Source organism: Cygnus atratus, chromosome 7 (assembly GCF_013377495.2).
Source record: "Cygnus atratus isolate AKBS03 ecotype Queensland, Australia chromosome 7, CAtr_DNAZoo_HiC_assembly, whole genome shotgun sequence".
NCBI lineage: Eukaryota > Metazoa > Chordata > Aves > Anseriformes > Anatidae > Cygnus > Cygnus atratus.
Window position 1 is genome coordinate 10,828,168 of NC_066368.1, and position 9,782 is coordinate 10,837,949.

General features: G+C 40.9%; 1 protein-coding gene across 1 annotated transcript in view; it reads right to left on the minus strand.

Annotated features, from left to right (window-relative positions):
• Window positions 1–9,618, minus strand: part of RBM20 (RNA binding motif protein 20) — a 127,739-nt gene extending 118,121 nt beyond the window's left edge. The window contains exons 1-5 of the mRNA XM_050711893.1: window positions 9,038–9,618; window positions 6,159–6,250; window positions 3,027–3,120; window positions 2,679–2,790; window positions 862–1,019 (exon numbers count right to left, since the gene is read on the minus strand). The gene's annotated coding sequence lies outside the window, so the exon portion shown is untranslated. The remainder of the gene's footprint in view (window positions 1–861; window positions 1,020–2,678; window positions 2,791–3,026; window positions 3,121–6,158; window positions 6,251–9,037) is intronic.
• Between the last annotated feature and the right edge of the window lie 164 nt (window positions 9,619–9,782).

The following is a 9,782-nucleotide window of genomic DNA, read 5'->3' on the forward strand; positions in this document are numbered from 1 at the left end:
CAGTGGAATTAACTTGCTGTGTATCCCAGAAAGTTCAACTTACATCTCTGTCACAGTTTACAGCTCCAGCTTTTATACCCTTATCCAGGCATAATGCCACTCTCTTTTGCAGTAAAGTGACATGAAGGCAGCTGTTAGCATTATAGCCACATGTGACAATTTCCAATAAATTTCAAAATTAAATAAGCCCCTTTCCAGTGATTCTTTGATGTCATCTAATCTTCTGCCAGTTGGTAAAGTCAGAGAGACAGAAGTCTCAAAGTAATCCGAATTTTATGGTTCCCAACTTCAATTGCCTGCAAGGAGCAAACCATTTTCTGCTTCAGTCTTTGAGGGCTTATTACGACAGAGGAACTATTATAACAACAATGAAGAGAATGTTTGATTTTTGTGTCAACTCATAAGCCTGTCTCAGTTGTTGAAACCAAGATTCCTTACGCTGCGGTATACACTGAGAACTGAACAAAAGCCAGCCAATCTCACAGACTCATTAACACTTCAAGAACAAGAAGAATATTGTCTTTTCCCTAGGTTACTCCTTACTGAGAGCCACCCTGTAAAGTAATACAGAGAGAGGACTGAGGGATTTTAAGTTTAACCCCAGCAGAAGAAACTGAGGCTATGTCTGTGCTGCTTTTGTTCAGAGGAGCAAGGCTCCCCCACGGCAGATTTACTCTCTATGCTACAAGTGCCTCTGAACGTACACTTTGGGCCATGTGTCAGGGGGTAGCATGGCACTCAACTGCAGCTGCTTTGTGTGCCAAGGTGGGCAGGCACAAGGACTCGCTTGCCTTTGACCACTCTAAGGCCAGCCTTTCAGTGCAGCACAGACAAGGCCTCATCCCAGAGCAGGAGTCTCACCTGTCAGTAGGCAACCACAGCTGAGTCTAGGCAGGCTCTGATCCTTAAAGGAAGATGGCCTCTTCTGAAGGGCTGAGAGCTGGTATTTCTGTTTGTGGTTATCATCCTTCAGCATCAACATCTTCAGCTGCTTCACCTTCAGACAGGACTGCTTGGACCTACAAGACAAACCTCTGAATTCTGCAGCCAAAACAGGTGCGAAAACATGTACTTGAAATTAGCCAACTGAAAAAGAAAGATGAAATCTAATGACCCTTTGAAGCTGTAGAGTTAAATAATATTGTGCATAAAATTTACATAGCACCACTCCTAATTTTTCCTGTCAGAGGTAATCCTGACCTACTTCCACAGGGGCATTACCTGTTCCCAGACATCCTACACCTGCTCTGTTGTCAGATGCTGTGTTTTGCTTTCCATGGGTGGGAATTTCCCCTTCTTCCTCATTGCTGGTCTACTCCACTAATTCTCATTCCATCATCCCTTCCTTTAGCTCAGTACCATCTCTTCCTAAAATGTTAATGCAAATCTCATGATGTTCTGTAGCATCTTTTAGCTCTAAATGATGGAGTCATATCCCTGCAGGAAAATTCCAGGTTTTAATTCAAAAGAAGTTCTTAGTCTTCCTGTGTACACACAACTGCTTCACAGTACGGTTTGCATGCAACTTTAAAGGCCAGAACAGAGGCAGCAAACAAAAAGAACCCATGGTCTTCTGTTTAAAAATAAACAAAGCTCCATAGTCTTATTTTTTCTTTATTTTTTAATAAACTTGACTCATCATTTTGTAACACAACTGGCAAAGCTGCTAAAATCCCTTCCCTGTGGAATGGCACACTTATTTATTGCTGTTGGCAGTCATCACAGGGATATAAGTCTGCCAGTCTTGCACTTGTGCTAAAGACCTAGACGTTTACAAAAAGCTTCTCAAAGATTCCCCAAGTGCTCACGGAGATCTTTACCACTACAAGCTGTTACATAAAGTCTTTTGTATCTATGCACTTAAACCAAAACCCAAAAAACTCAGTAATTCTGAATTGGAATTCCCATTAATCTCAGAAGACTTTGGATCATGTTCTTCAGTTACTAATGCTACCTAGGTTTATAAGGGTAAACCTTCACATATATATGGCTGCTAACACTTATGCCTCTATCATAGATTTTTGTTTCAGGCAGGGGACAAAACGGGATGAGCCAAGACAAATTTACTCGACTTTCTATTTCTGTTCCATCAAAGCTTCCATCTGTCTCAGTGATATCTTAAATGTGTCTATACTGAGCATTTTCAGACCTGTGTTTAATTCATTCAATTTCACGTGTCCTCTGACATTTGCAGTGCAAGTTGGCAAGCGTCCCATTTATGCTTTGAGAAACTACCCTAACTCCCTAACTTTAGGCCTAAATAAAGTACTCTTCAAATATTAACTACTATTAACTGAAGGAAGTTCCTATTGCTGTGTTCTTAATGTTACTGTAAGTGGATCCCTCCTCCTTGCATGGCATCTCAGATCTCTGGGTGCATAACATACTGGAGAATTACCCTAGAAAACGAGGACTGAGCCATCATGGACTGAGCAGTGAAGATCGCAGACCTGGGTTCCAGACCTTGACCTTGACTGACTGAGCGATGGTGCCAACATACCAGAAAAGTGGAGAGTGGGGGGAAGGGTCAGCAGACGTTGGAGACAGATGGCCTAATTCATCATCCACCAGAAATAAATTAAAAAAAAAAAAAAAAAAAGCTGTTCCGAGCATTGTACACACAGCAATGATTGTAAATTCCACAACTGTGGAGACCTGCCAAGCCATTATACACATACCAATACTGCAGCCTCTGTGCATAGCTCCAGAAAGGTGAAGTCAGGAGAAGATACAAAGCATAAAGGGTGTTCAGCTCTCAGGAAATTGGTTCATAAAATGATTATCCAAGCCCTGGTGGAACGAAAAGCATGTAGAAGTGAAGGACTGACAGGATATTACAGTTTATACATAAGCAATGCCTTTATGCAATACATAATTTAGTTATCCATGGATGTGATTCTAGATATTATAGCTAATCAGCTTCTTTCAACACCATTTATTTGTTTTTACTCTTAGTAGTTTCCCAGTTGAAGCTGCTAGATTGCGTGTCTTGCTAAATAAAGTTCAGTAGTCACCAAGCAGAGTACCTCATAGGAACTGGCAATGCTCTGTGATGCTGCTCAGAAGGGACAGCACGCAGACCAAAAAGAGTTTTTCCCCAGATAGTATTATTTGGTTGTCCTGCAAAGAGAAACAAGGACCAGACTAGATGCTGCCTTGGATTTTTTTTAGCACCTAGAAATTCCCAGAGAGCAAGGAAACAGTTGCATCAGTAAGGTCAGTAGCACAGGCTGAGTGCTTTAAGTGGCCTTGTGAGTACAACTTGCCCAGAGATGAAGACAACAGCAGCCATTGAATTGCTGAATGTCACCAAGCAAGTGCCAGAGAGCTTGCTCACGGCCTTTGTCCAGCCCTTTAGCTCTCTTTCCACACAGGCCAACATCTATGCACTACACAACAAAGAGTTATTAATACAATCTCCACAGTCAGCCAGCGTATAAACCCACACGTAGATCCTAGGGCTCCGCTCAGGGTTGTCATAGGAGCACATGGTGTAGATAACTCCATTTATTGTGTCACTGATCAGAAATTGCAATCTACTGAGCAGCCCTCTTGTTTTGCTGCCGGGCGACCTTGAAAGGATCAGACAGGAGAAGGGATACGCTCTGTGTAAGCAGACTGCATAAGCAAACACGCTTGACAATCAAAGCGTCCTTATCAGACTGCCAGTGTCCGAGTGATCCTGGGTTGCTCACTAGAAGCTGGTGGCATGTCAAGAGAACCAGCACAACACACCCTACTGCCACCTCAGAGCCCCCGTGGGCTTCCCATAACGAAGCCACGTCTCTTGAACTCTGATGGAGTTGAGATAAAAAGAACACCCAGAGAGTGCTGGGAACCTCCTCTCCAGTTTTATCACACCAGCTGTTTCCATCCATGCTTTGCCCTCGTCTCACTGCACATTCCAGAGATCAGCCCAAGCGGCCTCACTCAGCAACTCAAAAGCAGGGAGGACTCAGACAACAAAGCAGAAGCTGTGCTGAATATCATTTGCCAACCCCCGTTCTGACAGGGGATGTTTTACTCACTGTTTGAAGAACTACCCTGCATCCAGAGTGTCCCAGCCTCCTGAGGAAGGAGAAGAAGAGGAGGGAGGGAGAGAGGACTCTCATTTTCCCTTGCTTATTCCAGCTACCCACCTTGAACATCTGATCTAGGTGTGATTCTCTTACATTTCTTATGTAGTAGATGGAGATAGGCTGGTTCCTGCCCCAAGAGGAAACTCCACATGTGACTCACAGTAGCATAGCCCCAGTTATTTTACTTCCCCAACTCTTTTGAAGTAAGGAGCAACACTGTGTTGGTTCCCTTCTTTTATTTACCCTGAAATTTGCAAGAGACCTTTTACAGATTTAACCTAGAAACAGACCTTTTTGCATTTCTTTTTCATATATTTTGTAAATACAGTAGGTAACCACCAAGCAATGGGAACACAATTTATTCCCAAGTAACCAGTGTTGCAACCTACAGCTATGCTTGAGAGATCTGGCTACTCAATGTTCAGAGGCTGAAATTCTAAAACTGATCACACATGCACTTATAAGCACAGACACCCCCACCCCACCCCAAGTTCATGCAATACTACGGCTTTGTGAGGGTCTGCATCCAGCTGGTAGGACTTTGTTGGGGTGATCTGAACAATGAAGGTCAAGGATACATTTTTGTTCTTAGTTAAAAAAAAAAAAAGTCTGAGTTGGATAGAGGCAAAATTTCATTGTGCTCCAAGCTCCATCAGCATCTGCCTACAACATCTAATGGTAACAACTGCAATTAAAAGTACTCTCACTCAACCACACACTCTGCCTGGTTATTTATGTAAATCACAGTATAGACAGACGCTGTAACATCCAGGGCCATGCAACAAGCATCTTGCCGACACCTCCTCGAGGACATGGTTGCAGAAGTGGATTCTAAATGCTGATCCTGCCTGCTATAAATCTTATTTCTAGACTGGTGGGAACTGTCAGGCATCAGAATGTGAGAATCTGCATGTCATTTCTCACGTCTTTACATTTCTACCCAGAGAAAGAAAGCTATTCCAAGTGAAAGACATAGCTATAAGAAACTCTGAGTTCTTTGCTTCAGGAAATACAAATTTTGAGGTATTTCTGAAAAATAATTTAGTTCTCCTATAAGTGAAGTGCAACATGAAGCTGCTGCTGATTCAATAGCACTGAAAACTGATGCTAGCTCCACATGATGATAAAAAGTCACAGGCTAAATGTATCATGTTTGAACATAGTTAACACTTAGCTCAAACTGCAGCAACAGAGGAATCCAAGGACTACTGAACAGTGGCTTTAACTGTTATTGCTGCATTAACAAGAAATACCTGGGCAAAAAAAGCAGGGAGAGGAGATACTAAAATTATTAAGCTGCACTTGAGACAATCAAGGTTAACAATAGCCACAGGGGGTGCCCCCTCGTGGTTACAATCAAAACGTAGCAAAAAAAAAAAAAAAGAGACAATGGGGGAAGGAAAGAGAAAAAACGACAGTGAAAGAAGAGCTATGCAGAATAACTGGAAATTAGGATCTCAGCCAAACTAGCTTCTCTACATTTCATCTCACTGTAATAGGGAGAAGAGAGACATCATGCCAGAATTGAGGTGAAAAATGCTTCCAATTAAAATAATCCCAAAATGTAGTCGTACTAAAACGAAATACGTTTTTGCTTTTCTATAAAACCAAATGCACTCTCTCATAAGCTTCTTTGCAAAATAAGATAGTATCAGTACTGAAATAAATTTAAGCGCACATGTGAAAAAATCTAGATTTTGTTAGTAGGAATGCTTTTATTGCCAGTTAGGGAGATAGTAAAAGCATCCATTGTGTCTAATGAGGAATGAAAGCAGATGCTGGAAATAAAGTCCTTTCCAGGGTCTAAGGTTACCTTTCCCTAGGAAAATATTTTGAAACAGTATCTGAAGACTCTCAGCTTGTAAAATCAGCAGGTCTCCATTAACAGTCAATGAAAAAAAAAAAAAAGTGCTTTCCCAGGTGAAAAGCTGTTATCTATTACAACCTGGTGCTCTACAATCAGAGCTTTTTCAGCTGTGTTCTTGCGTGCCTATCAATAAAAATGCTCAGGTGGGAGCAGCTGAGAGGATTCAAGCAGTCACCAACTTGAGCAGTCAGGGTTACTCACTCCATCCATACCTCCGGTCTGGCAGAAGAATTTTGACAGAATCATTGTCCCCTCTGTTCATCCTTGCCTCAGGGATGATCACCTTCTGTGCTCACAGGTTCAGCTACAAGGAGAGAATGATTACTCCACCAGAAGTTTTCTAAAAACAATTATTAGTCATTTCTCATGGCATGTTTTTACACTTCCATGACAGTTTTTCAGAACTTTTTTACTGCACCTGTACAGTGCTGAGAGGTATTTGTTTGTTTGTTTCTCATTGGTGGTGATTGGTTTGACTTTTTTTTTAGATAAATTTATTCATAATTCTACCTAGCAAGAACATTTTAGAAAATTATATATTTTTAATTAAAATTGTGATTTATTCCCATTTTCCTACATTCTTGTGCATATAAAACCACTTTTTGTATTTCTCTACTTGTTTAGGGTCCTTGCGTCCAATATAATAATCTCTGGTATTCAGAAAACTTCATAAAAAAATGTTGGATTCTGTCCTTAACTTTAATAAGAGGGCAAATTTCATTTTGTTATTTAGTCCAGTTTGACTCCATCTGCTGCCCAAAGCTAGAAACTACATCTTGTAACCTTTACCTAAGATACTAAAAATATGAAACTCAAAGGCATTAATTTTGCAAAGCACTTGAACATTTGTTAGAGATCAGAACTCTCCTAAGATATCAGAAATGATCAGATTCAGCTGATGATGAAATTTCACATATTGGCAATCAAGAAAATGAGTAGCCAAACACACATATACTGGAGTTACTCAGCAATTACATTACAGCGTTGGTATTTCCCAGATGACTTTCAAGTTTGTCGTAAGGGACGCAGTCCCAGTTAGACATCCAGGCAAAAACAGTTATGCTTTATTGGAAGGACAAATAATAACCAGGAAAAAAAAAAAAGCAATGTTCATATTTCTGGATTTTCATCAGTGTTTTTCTCCCAGCACACATACAACAGAAGCTGTTCTCCTGATACTGACACAGAGGACAACCAGGAGCCCTATGATGCCATGTTCCTGAGAAGCATCTACCAGAGCTACTACATAGATCCTGCAGCCAACATACCTGAGCCCAGGCTCCTTGGGCACAAAGAGTAGGTGCACCGTAAGGCATCCAGATACTCTACAAGTTGTGGGATGCCCTAGTCCAGAGCAGATATACAGTTTCACTGAACTCTGTCTTTTCAGATGGAAAACCTGGACCCATTTGAAGAAACTGATGGATACAATAACACTCACCAAAGGTTACTTTTCAGACCCCAGGAAGAATTTATAGCATGAGCCAACAGAAAAGACAACTGTGAATTACAGTATTAAGCAGAACAGACGTGAGCCACTACAAACAGAACACAAATACATGTACCTTGGAAGCCTATCACTTCAATGACTGCATTTTGCAATGGCTGTGTTACATCTCCAAATATATGTAGCAAGCAGAAACAAATCATTACAGGAAGACAGCAAAGAACTTATTTTTCTGCCACTCCTGACCTTAACTATTGCCAAAAACAGGCTGGGAAATCCCAAATCCCCCTTTGTGCTGTGTGTACTGGAAACGTATCAGACAATTCTTCCTCCTTTAAGGACTCCCCTTTAAAAATACAGCAAGGGATAAGGCTCTGTTTTTTTCAGTTCTCTCATGCCTTTTTTTTTTCCCGGACGTAGTGAGCTAGTATGTATTTTGCCTGCCTCATTAGTCCCTGTTTCAGACCCTTCAGTTCTGATTTCAGTTTTATATACATTTAGCAACCCAAGCTCACTGTAGGATGTTAGTATCTGGAAGTTTTTGTTTTTTCTCCCAGCATCTCCTACTCTACTTCTGTGCATAGTAGCATTACTAATACCACTCAGTGAAGTCTCAATAAATCTCCCGTCATGTACAAGCAGTAGTTCTAAACCTGTCTTTAGCATGTAACAAATTGAGACAATAGCTAAAGGCTTGTCTAGTCTTAGCTCACATAGTATCAACCCTCTGTTTTCACCAACTTGCCAATTACCCATTTTCCTACTGTGCTTGATAACAAACTTGGTTGATAGAAGTTTACCGCTGGGTTGAGTTTAACATAGTTGAAGCTACTGAGGTTATTCAGTTACATTTAGGCTCTACGACACTGAACAGCGTACAGTGAACAGAAGCTCTACTAATCTATTTCCCCTTTAATGAGATTATAATTTGATAAACTTCTTGGTCAGAGGGATTTAGGCTGACATTTTTTTTTAATAAGCACAGCAATTAGATTCATTACCTATGAACTGCATATCTTCCAAAATTCAAACAACTGTCAAGCCATTGCACTCACTGGCAAACCTAACGAGTTAAGAGAGAGCAGCCTGCTACCACCACAGGAAAGTTCTGTACCTGGTGGTCATAGGTCACAGGTATTTAACATCCCAGGTATTTAACATCCAGGTGCATGCAATAGACAAAATAGCATGCAATCACTAACTTCGGTTAAAAATCTGTTTGACCTGGCTCTTTAAGTACCCCTCAGGATTTTGAGCTCACTTGTTTCACCTGCAAGTAAATTTAAGAATGCTTTGTTCTGTAATCAATATGAACACATAGTAAGAGCTCTCTACACTGAGGATTAATTTCAAATTCTTCAGGGTTATCAAACAGAAGCCTAATCACATGCTAAAAGTGTAAGGAGGCTGGGTAAAAGTTACTTTGGCTTCAAGAGTTTGTTTCAGGTTTTGTACCCTCTCTTCTTTTCACTGCGAGGTATCTACTATGCAGCTAATGACTCCAAAGCAAAGCTTACCCTAGGTCCTATGTCAGGTACAATCTATTCTACCTTTTGGCTTCTGAAATTTACTGCCGGTAGTGATTTCCTACTGGATTATCAGTCCCAGGGAGAAGTCACTCCATACCAACTTTTCTACTCTTACCCTGCTTTGTACTGTAAGTATATGCGTGCCCCAGCTCAGGAAATTTGCATTCAGTTCACGCACTCCGCTCCTGCACTTCACGTAGAGCAAGCAGCATCAACTGGTTCTCAGTGGGCAGCAGGGACACCAAGCAGCCGCTGAAACCCTACCCGACAGCTTTAGTCTTCTGTTTCACTGAAGTGCCCTACAGAGTAAGTGCAATATTACAAGTTCACAGTTTCTCACTGTACTATTTATATGCCATTCAAGGTATTTTATTTATATGTGAATAGAACTATGTTATTGCAACATTTTTTTTCAATACAAGTACTTTGTAATCTTAAATAAGAAATACATGGCTCAGAGAAAAGCCTCAAGTTTTCCAGAATAGCACAGCATGTTATACAACAACCCTTTGTCAGACGTCTCATGGTTTGATTTGTGACTGACAGGCTAGCTCAGGTTACGCTGGTCCTTCAGGTTGACAGAATGTGGAAGAACTGTAACAGGGAGGAAAGAATGGGGTGGAGCAGTGTCTTGGTATTATTCTGGGGTCTTTTCAGATTTCAATATCTTCTGATACTGAGCTTTTTTAGTTCAATAACCAGAACGCTAGGAATTTGGACAAAGATCAGGGGTTAGTTTCTGCTGGCACTTGCAGTGTGAAGAAAATGGAAAAAGAAAAGTACAGATCACTTGAAAAAAAGGTTTTGTCTCATGCTTCTGAAATGAACAGCTCCAATATGACCAACAGTATTTACTTTGT